We start from the raw sequence: 15,294 nt of genomic DNA, 5'->3' as shown, positions 1-15,294 counted from the left end.
GCGGTTCCCACTAAAAAAAAATGTGTATTTTAGTGATTCAAATTAGTGATTCAAATTGCACAATAGACAGCAAAACAAAAATAGAGTGCGGCAACTTGGAAAAATTATTGCATACGGATGCATGTGGTGTCCGATCCTGACTTATTTTAGTTTATTATTGCATACGGATGCATGCGGTGTCCGATCCTGACTTATTTTAGTTTAAAAAAACAAAAGTTTAGGTGGGGCCCACCGAAATACATCCTGATAAAAAAAAATTTAGGTGAGGCCCACCGAAATACATCCTGACCCTGATCGTTAATCACCTGATTTAAGGTCATGATCGGACACTGCACGCAAGATGCGTGCGGTGTCCGATCCGTATGGAATAATTTTTCGGCAACTTGGGTGATGGCAGAGATTTTAGGAATAGCAGGGATAGGAAAATAATGATAATATAATAAAATTAATTTTCTTAAATCATTTTCCACTGAATAGAAAATTAGATTAAAAATTTTAATGAAATTAAAAGACTATTGATGAATTTCTCAGGTAAATAAAGTTTATGTTTTCTCATTAATTTGATTTTTATTTGTTTAGAACGGAAAGAATGATAATATAATAAAAGTATTTCCTCTCATTGCTTATACATACATATAATGCCCCTAATTTAAAGATAATTTGTTTGGTAATGATAGTGTTCAATAGTGCATAATTATTTACTAATTGAAGCTAATTATTAAATTAACTTTTATCTTCCTAGGTAATTTAAATTTGAATTCCCTAGGCATATTTGACATTGGATTCTCCAGTCACTTGGTGAAAAATGCCTAAAAACAAACATGTCCTCATTCAATGAGTTGAGTAAGTTCTACAGTAAGACATCATGAAAAAGTATGATATAGATTATAATTATGAAGAATAATTTACTAACTCATTATATATTAATTTTTAATATGTTTTATTTATGTAGGTTACACACTACTCATTACAATAATGGATCAGATAGGCAGAATGCATAAATGGATTATGTTCTTCCAAAGATGCAACACTCTTATGGGTAAAATTAAATTTACTTATGTATATTGATAATTTTATTTTTCAAAATTAAAATTAATTACGAACATGCGCTTTAGGTGTAGGCTTATGATCGATCTCCTTGCAGAAGAAGGTTTAACACCTGAGCATGACAACATAAAGGAGAATAAGAGGGTGTTCTTGTAAGTCATGGGTCCTGAATACCCAGGTAGAGTTTGGACATATGAGTTTGGAGTTACTTTAACCGATTTTTTTCGCATAAAAACACCACTACAGGCTAGAGCAATAGGGAAGCAGTTTTTGCTCGAGTTGTCCGACTTGAGGTGGAGTTGAATAATTTAAGAACTGAGATGAGAGGCTTTATGCAACCATTTCATACACTATTTTTTTCCATCTAGTTCTTCTCACAATGTGTCAAGTTATTTTTATTTATGCATGAGACGAACATAATCTTTGTAGTTTTGAATAAATAATTTTTCTGGTGCCCTGAGCACGAGGCACACATCCGGCGCAACTTCGACCACAAGGGAATGTCCTCTATAGTTCTGAGAGGATGTATTTGCTTTGCTACTTAGGGCTTGAGATTTCCTGGACTACCAGAAAAAAAGGGTGCAAGCAAAACAAAACAGATGGTGGGACTATGAAGGTTTGAGGTCCTCCGAGCACACTAGTGGGGCGCTCGCACATATATAATACAAGTGGTGGCTGGTAAAATTTCATTCATAATTTAAAATTTTTTATAGTTCAAAAATGTATTCTAACTATTTTTTTATTTGGACAGACTATGAAAATGAGACAGGAGCCCTCCGTCATCGATGTACATGAGTGCATCCATCAGAGGTAGTCCGAACAATCATGGATCAATGACAAATCCAGTGCAACCCTGGTAATTCATGAGCTAAACTAGGTTGATATTAATACATGCTAGTTGTAACTGAATGTAACTATTCATTTTTACAGGAGAGATTACAGTAGATGAAGGAGAACAGATCTCAGGTGTCGGGAGGTATTATGATCTGCAAGCGTGATCCTTCCAACTACGACCAGTGGAAAGAGGTTGTTGAAAGGAAGATGAAGGGTCAAGTCTACAGACTTGGGTCTCAGGGATTTGCCTAGTACCCACACCCCCCCCACTAATGCATCTTAAGCTTCCACCTCTACCACACATGACTAGGAGATCTCTAGGCAGGTTGCCACATTCGTTATCGAGATGGAGGTCCACGTCACTCAGATGAGGTCGGAGTTGGATGCCAACATGGAGGCCAAGCTAAAGGCCGACTTAGATTCATTCTGGTAGCGGATGATGCAGTGTAGTGAGGCAGCATTGGAGAAGGAGGAAGAGACGGAGGACTATGAGGATGAGGAGATAGGGAAGGAAGATTACGAATGATATTTTTCCTTTTCTTTATTTTTTAAGTTTATAATGTACATTTGAACATTTATTATTTTTGTGAACATTGATGTACATATTTTGAGAGTAAACGCATTTGATTTATATTGTTTTTTGATTGGATAACTTGTTGTTCAATTATTATTCTAGTTCGTTAAATGCTTTGAATGTATATTAGATTTTGTGATAACATGTGTGGTAATATAAATATAAAATAGAGAATCTGATTTTTCTTTATCATGATGTTACGGGTTTTTGACGGCTTACTATCGAGTTTGCCACCACTTTCAACATATCCGTAGAAAAAACTGATGGCTAGCCGATAGACTTATTCACCAACGTCTATCCTAGACAGAATCGGCGGCTTGTGCACGTGACACGAAAACGACGGACGTGACACTTTTCTGACAGATTAACCGTCAATTTATAAAATCAATGGATTAGAGACACCAAACTGATTAAACACTTGATTCATCTGAATACAACGGTGAGACACTTTTCTGGCAGTTTAGTTGTCGGTTTATATAACCGAAGCATTAGTGACTTATAACCGAAGGAAAAACTGCGTAAAAAAAATAATGGGTGCGACACTTTTCTGACATGAAAGCCGTCGCTATTACATACAGATCAACTGTCAGAAATATGATATGAACCGACGGGTAGTGACAATTTGAAATTTTACAAAAAAAAAACTATGATATTAAATCGTCGGTTATGCGTCAGTAATTAAATGATTTGGAATTTCAGTTTGTTCTTAAATTATCGACAAGTGTTTTATCTACGAGATTAAAACTATTAATAAACTGTCTAAATTGTAAAAATGATGATTTTTTCATCGTAACCGATATAATTTAGCTGCCGCAATTTTTTTATTTTTTTATTTTTATTTTTTTGTAGTGGATGCAGTAGCCAAATCCACTGCCACTGCAGCTCTTAGGTTTTATGGAGCTAAATAATAACAACGATTTGGAGCAGCTTTTTAACTGCTGCTAGAATTTTAGAGAAGGTTAAACCTATGATGCGATGTAGAAAGCTTTTCTTCATCTACCTTACATGTGTACTCATTAAAACTAACAAGTTTGTCCACGTGTTTGTAAAAGTCTTGCCATGCACTTCCTTTAAATTATATGAGGCCAAGGTATAGCTCTCCTATTATAACTATAGTCCAATAAATGTTTGTTTAAAGAAGTACTCTAAGAGAAAATGAGAGTTTTTTTTTTTTTTTTTTACTTTTGTGCTAGCAATAAAATTATACACAACAAATAATATGTACGGAATTCACGTGTGCGAATTGTTGGTATTGTAATGAATATCACCCTAATACCACCAAATCCGTACTTATCTCACCCATCCCATCCACACAATATACTTTCAAATCTACAAGCCCTTTAACTTGGGGGAAGGCATAGTCTTAGGAGTTTTTGTCATGGTGTCAAAAACCAGATGGGGAGAATGAGTAAACGTGTGCATGCATTCAGCTTGTGGTGTAAGACTGGGTAAACTTTCCAGCGTTACACTTATGGCTAATCTTCAGTTTTCGCCATCGGTTTTCTTTCCCCTCATTTAATACACAATTTGGCTCCCAAAGCTATGTTGTTGACAGGATTTCAAACATCCATCTCTAAGAATTTTGTTCTACAGCGTAATGAAATTTTAATTGATCACAGTTTCTAAGATTTCTAAGATTATATATGTATATATTTATATATATATATATATATATATATATATATATATAATACACACCCAGCAAGAGGAACGATTACTAGTCTTTTGAAGGAGCGCTATTTATGTACGGAATACTATCGTGCAATTTTGCATACGTACTCCATCAAATAATCTTCCAAATAACTCAATTATATATATAGATAATACACCTGTTTTTCAAGTTTAAGTATGGGCTAGCACCATGCAGGTGTTCACTTGAGAACAGAGCATTATTATAAGCATATAAGAAAAAAGTACGAGGCAACATGTGAATTCAACCAATTCTATAGGATAAATCGGCAAGTTCGGCCGGCTGACTTCGATCGACAGCTAGATAATACGATAAGCATCAGCATAGTTAGTCTGTTCAGGTAAACAGTTAGGCCAAGGCCCATAGTAGAACAACGATATGTTGCATACAATTTGTTACACGCCAAGTCACATCATTTCATTATTTGGATATAATTTCTCTTTTTCTCTTAACTATTTATGTAATCACCTTGGGGCCAACACAAACATAAAAATACAGGTGTTGTGAATATGGAAACCGGTTCAGTGTTCAAATTTGACATTTTCTCATGTTTGACAGCAAATTGGATTTAATACTCGAAATTAATTGCACTTAATTTTTTCTATGATTTGCCGTAGAAGAGAAAAAGAAATAATTAATGGGCTTCATTAATTATTTGATTAATTTCTTAATGGACCTAATGACATGATGAAATTAATAAATAGACATGCTAACTCTCTTTGTTATCTCTCTTTGACATTAGTACAAAGCTATACTTGTTGAAAACGACTTTCTGTAGAGGAAGTATATTGTCCATGCAGTGAGAGTTGTAAGCAGATACAAGAGTAACCCAAAAGAGAGCTTGGACGTACAAGGTTATGTTGACGTTGATATGTCAACTAAGGGTGTTACTCTTAAGAAACTGAAGTTGTGCTCGACTTCAGTTGGTCTTTTAGCGTGAAAACAGGAACTTTGAGTTGCAGAGGTGGAAGATATCATGTTTGAAAAAAAGAGCAACGCGGCTGGTGGATGATGCAGCTAGTGTATCAGTCTCCAAGTGAGAGATTTGTTGTAAATATGGAAACCGGTCCAGTGTTCAAATTTGACATTTTCTCATCTTTGACAACAAATTGAATTTGATACTCGAAATTAATTGCTCTTAATTCCTTCTATGATTTGCTGTAGAAGAGAAAAAGAAATAATTAATGGGTTTCATTAATTATTTGATTAATTTCTTAATGGACCTAATGACATGATGAAATTAATAAATAGACATGCTAACTCTCTTTGTTATCTCTCTTCGACATTAGTACAAAGCTATACTTGTTGAAAACGGCTTTTAGTAGAGGCGGGATATTGTCCATGCAGTGGAGGAAGATATCATGTTTGAAAAAAAGAGCAACGCGGCAGGTGGATGATGCAGCCAGTGTACCAGCCTCCAAGTGGGAGATTTGTTGCAAATATGGAAATCGGTCCAGTGTTCAAATTTGGTAGCGTGAAGACAAGAAGTTTTGAGTTGCAGAGGTGGAAGATATCATGTTTGAAAAAAAGAGCAACGCGGCTGGTGGATGATGCAGCTAGTGTATCAGTCTCCAAGTGAGAGATTTGTTGTAAATATGGAAACCGGTCCAGTGTTCAAATTTGACATTTTCTCATCTTTGACAACAAATTGAATTTGATACTCGAAATTAATTGTTAAATTAGTTGCTCTTAATTCCTTCTATGATTTCTAGTCTCCAAGTGAGAGATTTGTTGTAAATATGGAAACCGGTCCAGTGTTCAAATTTGACATTAATTATTTGATTAAATCCATAATGGACCTAATCACATGAGGGAATTAATAAATAGGCATGCTAGCTTTCCTTAATTCCTTCTATGATTTCCTGCATAAGAGAAAAAGAAATCATTAATGGACTCCATTAATTATTTGATTAAATCCATAATGGACCTAATGACATGAGGGAATTAATAAATAGGCATGCTAGCTTTCCTTGTTATCTCTCTTCGGCATTAGTAGCTTTCTAGGTTCTTATTTAGGTGTGCATCAGTTTGAAGCTCTCGAGTAGAGAGAGAGAAGGAGAGGAAGAAAGAAGAGAGAAAGAGAGTTTTATTGTAATCATCGAGGTGATCAACAGGTGCAATTCCTCAAGCTAATAAAATCCTCTGTAGCTCCGTGGAAGTTGTTCATTTGCCGAACCACGTAAATCTGTGTTTTCCGTTGTGGTTTTTATTTGTGATTTTTTCTCGATCCGATTTTTCGCTTTATTACAGCTACTTTTCACAACAGCAGGCTCCTGAAAGGGTGGGGGGTCTCTTTTCCTAGAAGGTTTTCACGAGAAATTCTCTATTTCAACTTAATTCTTAGGGTTGCCTGGTCGGCCGTAAGAAAAGTGCATTGCAACTTTGTGACAAGGATTTTAAAAACTTGGGTATTTTGTTGGAGAATTCCTAATGCATTGTAGTATAGAAATGTATTTATAATTTGTTCTTTAGTTTATTTTTGTAATTCGTCAATTTGGGTGAATTTCAAATACACGACTCTATATAAAGCACTGTTAGTTGCTGCCACAGCTTTTCATCACCGGCAGTGGCCTACACCCCAGCTTCTCGTTGCTGTCTGCCGCTGCCTTAGGGCACAACTACTGACGCCAATGATTTATGTAAGTCTTCATATACTTTGAAATACGTTTATTCATTCTACTTCAAGCTAAATAACAAAATAAAGTCAACATTTTTTTACATTCAATTAAACAACTCTAAAGTACTTAAAATAAAATATATTACTTCTGCATTGCATTAACTGGGTGAATTTCAAATACACGACTCTATATAAAGCATTGTTAGTTGCTTTTCATCACCGATAGTGGCCTACACCCCAGCTTCTCGTTGTTGTCTGCCGCTGCCTTAGGGCACAACTACTGACGCCAATGATTTATGTAAGTCTTCATATACTTTGAAATACGTTTATTATTCTACTTCAAGCTAAATAAAAAAATAAAGTCAATATTTTCTTACATTCAATTAAACAACTCTAAAATATTTAAAATAAAATATATTACTTCTGCATTGCATTAGTTAAGGAAATCGGTATTTGGCAGAACCCCAAATACCGATTTCCCATGCGCTAGGTTCAAAATATTCTATTTAATGAATGATAATAATTATTAGGCTTGTAACTCAATAAAGCTGATTTGTGAGCCTATTTGTGTTTAACTCGATAGATAATGTGGATGTCGAGTTTAATGAGCTACTAAGTCAAATTTGAACTACCCCTCACTTGACTAGTTAATTAACTCATGAGCCAATTTATTTAACATATATTAATATTAACTAAATTTAAAATATATTTGCTTTATAAATTTTAAATAAAAAAATTAAAATCACAAAAATTATAGTGGTTGTTCTTATATTAAGTAATTTAAGATTTTTTCTTCTTAATTTCTTTTTTTTTTTCTCATTGATGAGTACAAAAAGATTAACGGCAATAGAGTAAATATTTATATTAAGTAATTTAAGATTTTTTCTTTTTAATTTCTTTTTTTTTCTCATTAATGAGTACAAAAAGATTAACGGCAATAGAGTAAATATTTATATTAAGTAATTTAAGATTTTTTCTTTTTAATTTCTTTTTTTTTCTCATTAATGAGTACAAAAAGATTAACGGCAATAGAGTAAATATTTAGCATTTTAATGTTGCATGAAAATTCAGCACACACAAAAGTAATTAAAGACACATCTTCTTTTTACATGGAAAACCTTGTAAAAGAAAAAATCACGGGGCTTAGCCCAATTGAAATAATTCACTATGTAAATGTAAGTACATATGTTCACTAATTCCTTAGAATTAAGGAAGATATAGTTACAAATTTTATTTGCAACGATATTCCAACAATAATAGTCATAACGGGTCGCAAAAGTTGTAGTTGATTGCTATGGAGGCAGTAGTCCACCGAGAATTTGTAAGTCACTGTTGGGCCAGCTTATATAAGAGCTCATATTTGAAATTAGTTGGCCTATGCGCTAAAAAAGGTTGCTTCAGAAGTGTCGGTTGGTCATAAAGGACGTAGTAGAAAGTTGAGTGAGCTGTGTAGATCGTAGTTGATCACATAGACCATAGTTGGGAGCTGTAATAAGTTTTGTAGGACACAGAGGCTAGATTTTGGGAGTTTTGCGAGTTGTGAACTGCAGAGACTGTGGTGGTGAGTTATGATAGCATTTGTAGACCATAGAGATCGGAGTTGAGAGTTTCATATGTTGTTGATCACGTAGCTTTTAAAAGTGAGTTGTGATGTTGTTTTTATGCCGTAGAGACAGGAGTTAAGGGCTAAATGAATTATGATAATGTATGTAGGTCATAGTCCTAAGTTGGGAGTTGTAAGAGCTAAAATATTGTTATAGGCTTTAAAGACCAAAGTTGGAAGCTGCACAAGCTGTGATGATGTTCTTAGACCACAAAGCTTGGAGTTGAGAGCTGCACGAGCTATAATAATGCTCGTATGACACAGAGGTGGGAGTTGGGAGATGCATAATTTGTGGATTATGTAGGTCATAGTTAGTCGCTTATGCCACAGTAGTGAGTTGCGATAAAGTCCATAGACAGCGCATACCAAAGGTGGGAGTTACATGAGCTGTGATAACTTCTATAGAACACAGAGGTTGGAGTTAGGAGTTGCACGAGCTATGATAATGTCTATAGGATGTCGAAGTTGGGAGCCGCATGAGTTATTGACCACGTAGATTGTAGTTGGCCACGTGGGTCATAGTGATAATCTACGATGATGCGGAGTTGGGAGCAGCATGAGTTCTAATAATGTTTGCAGGCCGTAAAGGTCAGAGTTAAGAGCATTACGTCTGGATGTACACACATCTAATCATGGCAGGCTACATCACTGCTATATCACATGCGTAGATTGGCTCTAACTCCACTTACTTTGTTTACACCCCTAATGACGCACCCTAAAATCATTTACTTTGATTTAAGAGTTTTGATACGTCACCAAAAAATTTTCATCATCCGACACGAATCTCAAGGCATGCACAGATCCTGAGATGATATTTTAAGCAATAAACATTTAAATATTGATAAAAAGTCATTCATATCTCCGATTTCAGTAAACTAATAATCAAACTGACCAGCTTGATGAGACGGGCCTAATGATATAAAAACTAGCCCAATCTGAGTCAAATGAAGCCCAGATCAAGTCATTGAACCACACTTTGAAGATTTTCGGACACATTTGAGAGGTCAAACGAATGAAAAATCTAACAAATTCATAATCAAATCAAGCATCTCGACAAGACAAATCCAACGAACTTAAGATCACTCAATTCTGACATCATTAAAGCATTCAAATATCCATTAAACGCTGTCTGATTGAGGAAAGCTCTCCGGACCGTTCGATCAAAAATGGTTCATATTCTGCATTAATTACACCACACCCCTAATGACGCACCCTAAAATCATTTACTTTGATTTAAGAGTTTTGATACGTCACCAAAAAATTTTCATCATCTGACACGAATCTCGAGGCATGACACAGATCCTAAGATGATATTTTAAGCAATAAACATTCAAATATTGATAAAAATTCATTCATAGCTCCGATTTCAGTAAACTAATAATCAAACTGATCAGCTAGATGAGACGGGCCTAATGATATAAAAACTAGCCCAATCTGAGTCAAATCAAGTCAGGATCAAGTCATTGAACCACACTTTGAAGATTTTCAGACACATTTTGGAGGTCAAACGAATGGGAAATCTAGCAAATTCATAATCAAATCAAACATCTCGACAAGACAAATCCAACGAGCTTAAGATCACTCAATTCTGACATCATTAAAGCATTTGAATATCCATTAAACGCTGTCTGATTGAGGAAATCTCTCCGGACCGTTCGATCAAAAATGGTTCATATTTCTGCATTAATTACACTCAAAACACTATCAATATAGTCTCACCCCTCTCATGAGAAAGAAACTTAAGCTTGGAGAGAGTATGAGATATTGAGAAAGAGCTACAACTCAGCATACCCGCCGACCACCATCGACCCCCGCCGACCGCCATCGACCCCCGACACCGTCATCGACCCCCGACACCGTCATCGACCGCCGCCCTCCGTTGATCTCTGCCAACCGTCGTCGACCACCACCGACCAGATGCAGTCAGTCGACGTTGTAATCTAAAAAAATATAGTTATCATTTCTCGTCTGCGGATCAAGAGATTTCTGTAATCATTAATCAATAATGGATTTTCGGAACTAGATCAGACCCCGTGGTTTTTCCCTTTATGGGGTTTCCACATAAAAACTTCTAGAATCGTCACTATTATTTCTCTTTCATCTGTGTGTGCGTTGAATTCTCCTACAATGCTAAGACGATAATATGTTATTCTATCATTGCTAATTTTCTAGCACGCACTAAGCTCAATTATAATTTCTATTTCACACCTTTAAAAACAAATTAATCAATTTTGAAATTTAACTTGATTGAAAAATTCGTCAACGTATCCCAACGAATTTTTGTCCCAAATAAATTACCAGGTTTTTTTTTTTATTATTATTTGAAATCGTTAACGTGTGCCATGGTCTACGTGCCAACAGGCAACTGGTCCATGCGTCAGGGGGGCTTGGTCCAGGCGTCGAACTTACTTGCCGTTCAATCTTAGCAGGCGGGGTCGTAATCTAAACTGTCAAGACCGTTGTTTACTGTATAAAAAGTCAAAAGCTTAAAAAATTGAAATTATTAGCTCAAAATGAATTTACAAAATTACCCTTTAATTTACTTATCAATTGAAAACAAATCATATTCAGTTGAGCCAAATTATTTGATTAATTTATTTATTTTACTGTAAATTAATTAATCATAAATTTAGTGTTTTTATTAAAGTCCCGATTTATGCGATGTTCAATAATTGTGGAAAAAAAATTAGGGTGGAATATTTCGTTCAAATTTTAATTAGAATAAATTTTAAAAATATTGGATTGATTTTGAGATGATTGGAATGTATACGAATTTGATTGAAATTCATATTTGGCTTAGTCATATAGCATATTTAAAGACCATAATGCCCCATCTTTATACGCAAATTTGTTTTAATTTATTTTTAACATTAAATATTACTATTAGGAATAATTAGTGAATTTTGAGGGGAGATAAAATTTGTTTAAATTTAAGGGACAAGCTAGTTTCAATATCTTGTGTCAGATTATTCCATAATGGTTTACTGATTATTTAACTTCTTAGTATTGCACGGAAATCTAACACACACATGTAATAAAAGTGATGAGTTGAGACACCAGAAGTTTTTATGTGAAAAACCTGGAAAAAAGCCATGGAGCCTAGGCCAATTTAAATAATTTACTTTGCAATATTGAATACACATATACACTCTTCTCCTGAGTTAAAAAAGATTAAATTACAAAGTTCACGTGCAACAGTTTTTCAGCAATAATAGCTATAACGGGTCGTGAATGTTGTAGTCGATTATCATGAGAGCAGTAGGTTGTCGTGAATGTTGTAGACAGTGGCTGCAACAATAAATTGTCGTAAAGTAGTAGTTGAAAGTCGCGGTAACAGTTGTACATGTTGGTCGTAAATGGTTGTTCCAGAATCATTTGTTGGCCGCATGAATTGTAATTGGGAGTTGCAAGAGCTGTGAGCCATGTAAGTTGTAGTGGGTCACGTAGGATTTAGTGATGAGTTGAGACAACGGTGCAGGCCTCAGAGACTTGAGTTTAGAGCTGCGTAGGTTATGGAAAATGTTGGTCGGAGTTAGTCATGTAGGTTGTAGTGGAGAGTTGTGATGATGTTTGTAGGCCGGTGAGGCCGGAGTTGAGAGCTATGACAACTGTGAGTCATGTACGCTGTAGTGGTGTGTTGTAATAACGGATGTAGGTTGTAAAGGCCTAAGTAAAGAGATGTTTGAGTTGTGAGTCGCATATGTCATGGTTAGTCACATTGATCTTAACGGGGAGTTTTAATAACGTATGTAGTCATAGATGTCAGAATTGAGAGCTACATGAATTATGGACCACGTAAGTCATAGCTAGTTAAGTGGTTATTGTGAGGTTCATGTCACACCTTACATGAATTATGGACCACGTAAGTCATAGCTAGTTACATAGGTTGTAGTAGTGAGTTATAATAATTTCCGTAGGCCTTAGAAGCCGGAGAAGGCAGTTGCGTGAGTTATGGGTCATGTATGTTGTAGTTGGTCACATAGACCATAGTGGTTGGCTACAAGAAGAAAGCTTCGTGAGTCCAAAGAAAGTCATCTTATCTTGAGTATGATGATTTTAAGTGGTTATTGTGACGTTCATGTCACACCTTCGAGAGACATCATTGGACTGCATGCAAAGTGCATTGTTTTACTGAATTGCGAGTGTGTTATTACATCATCTTTGGGGTGTATCGATGCACTGCTCCGTAGAATGCTTCAATAATTCGTAATGTATATTATGGTTCTACAGTGCACATCATGATTTTACAAGGGGCTTTGTTGCAACAATCAGGGGGGATAGACAACGATTGATGGTGGTCAACGACTGTATAAGCGGGTGGCGTTCGTTGGACCTTTGGTGCAAGACATTGAACCTCAAATCCTTCCCCTCCAAGCTCCGGGCATCTTCTAGTTCAATGTATATCCCCTAACAAATATGGAAGTAATCCATACCACTTCATCGAATGGTCTGGAGAGGTCCCATCAGATAACATTCTATGGACATTTGAGTGCATTAGCAATATTGAAATTGAATGATCATGGGTTTGTTGGATTCGTCTTATTGAGTTGTTCGATTCAACTATAAGCTTGTCAGATTTGACATCTGTTTGAACTACTAATTAGGCACTAGGAACTTTCAAAAATGACTTAGCAGCTCAATATCAACTTGATTTGACTCGGATTGGACCAATTTTAGTGTCATCTCGTTCGTCTCATCAAGTCTTTTAGATTGTTGATAGCATATTTTTTTTACAATTTTAATTAAAATCTATATGTTTCTTGCTCAAAAAATTGCCTCAAGATTTGTACCATACTTTGAGATCTATGTCAGATAATAAAAATTTGTTGATGGAGTATGAAATATTATACAAAAAAATTTAAGTGAAACTCTTAGAATATATGCAAATTACAAAACAATGTTTTTTTTTTTAAATAATGATTTACAAATATAAAAGTTACAAGTTAATAGGTGTAAATATTTCATAATATATATGAGTATTTTGTCATCTATGTGTGCCTTTTTTCATCTTAATAATTTTTAAAATGAGTTCTTTAAAATCCATGATGTGTGTTGTGAAATTCGCGAAGGTAGAGTGGCGTAGAGTGATTATTTAACTTCTAAGTATTGAATGAATGTCTAACACATACTCGGAAAATAAAAGAGTAGCAAGATGACATAATTTGACTTTATGTGGAAAATCTTGAAAAGGGAAGAATCACTGTGTCTAGCCTAGTTGAAATAATTCACTATATAATTGTAAGTATATAAGTTCACCCTTCTCTTGAATTAAAAAAGATGGATTTATAAAATATTTGTAAATGTACAACAATAGTTCATCGATAATAGTCGTAATCTGTTTGTAGTTCTTGACGATAATAAGTTTCAAGGGCTAAAGTGGGTTGCTATGAAGTTAGTATCCCACCATGAATACAACATATGATGGTTGTAGCACCAATTTTTTATAGAGGCCACAGTTAAAAGTCATGATAGTAGTTAGTCATGTTGGTCGTATATGATTGCTTTAGAAGCATTGATTACTCGTAAAGGTCATAGTACAGAGCTGAAATGATGCATATAGGCCATAGAGGCCGAAGTTGGGACCTACGTAAGATGTGAGCCGCATATGTTTTAGTAGGGAATTACAATAACTTACATAGGTTGCAGAGACCTGAGTTGGGAGCTAAGTTATTGTGAGTCTCGTAGGTCGTAGTTGGTCACATTTGTTGTAATGAGGAGCTACAATAAATATGTTGGTCACAAAGGTTGGACACTACAGGAATTTAATTTTTTTTTCCGACAGCCACAATCAGTCGACTATGATAGACACAACCGTCACTTTTAATGATTTCAACGGTTTTAAGATCGTAGGTAAAACCCTTGTCGATAATTCCAAAATCAAGTGATATTTTGACAGTATAAATTTACCAACAGTATTTGAAAAATTAATGTTGTAGTTTTTTTCAAAAAAATTAAAGTTATCGGTAATCGTCGATTCGTATAAGAAACGGTTATTCCATCGACAAAAATGTCTATTTGTTAGTTGTCAGTTTTGCCTACGAATAAGTTTAGAACCATCACAAAACTGACGGTAAGCGGTCGAAAACCTGTAGCATAAAGAAAAAATAAATAAATAATTTATTTCACAACATTTAATATACAACTCCAAATATTTAAGAAAATAACATTGCTGTCAAACAATAATTTATCCAATCAAATTATGAAATAAATAAACTAAATTTATTATAAAATATATACATCATTGTTCATAGAAAAAATATACGTCCAAATAGATATATATATACACATTAAAAAAAACCCCTCCAAATCATCTTCATCTATCTTGTCAACCTCATCCTTATCTTCCTCCGCCACTTCCTCCACCTCCAATGCTACGACTGCCTTGCCACACTCGCTCATTCATTGCTAAAAGGAACCCAACTCAACGTTTAGCCTGGCCTCCATGTTGCCCTCCAGCGTCGACCTCATATGAGAGAAGCGGGTCTCAACAGAGAATGTCGCATCACACTTGGAGATTTCTTCATCCTGTGTGGTAGAGGTAGAAGCTGCAGATGCACTAATAGAGGGGTGCGTCGTATGCAAACCATTGCGACCCGAGCCCATAGAGTTGACCCTTCTTCTTCCCTCCAGCAATCCCTCCACAGATCGTACTCAAAAGGATCACGCTCGCGGATCATAATACCTCCTGATGCCTTGAATCGACCTCTTAAAACTGCTAGAATTTCTCTTGCAAACATAAGTAGTTACGTTCAGTTAAAGTTAACATGTATTAACATTAAACTAATTTAACTCGTCAATTACCTAGGCCGCACGAGATCTATCGTTTATCTAGGACTAGTCAAATGGTAACAAAAGGTAATGTAACCTGACAATAATCAATGCTTTTATAAAAGGTGATAAAACCTGACAATAATCAACGCATTTTAAAA

Source organism: Phalaenopsis equestris, unplaced genomic scaffold, assembly GCF_001263595.1.
Source record: "Phalaenopsis equestris unplaced genomic scaffold, ASM126359v1 Scaffold000420, whole genome shotgun sequence".
In the NCBI taxonomy this organism is placed as follows: Eukaryota; Viridiplantae; Streptophyta; class Magnoliopsida; order Asparagales; family Orchidaceae; genus Phalaenopsis; species Phalaenopsis equestris.
The sequence above is the reverse complement of the archived record's forward strand: the minus strand, read 5'-3'. Positions refer to the sequence as shown.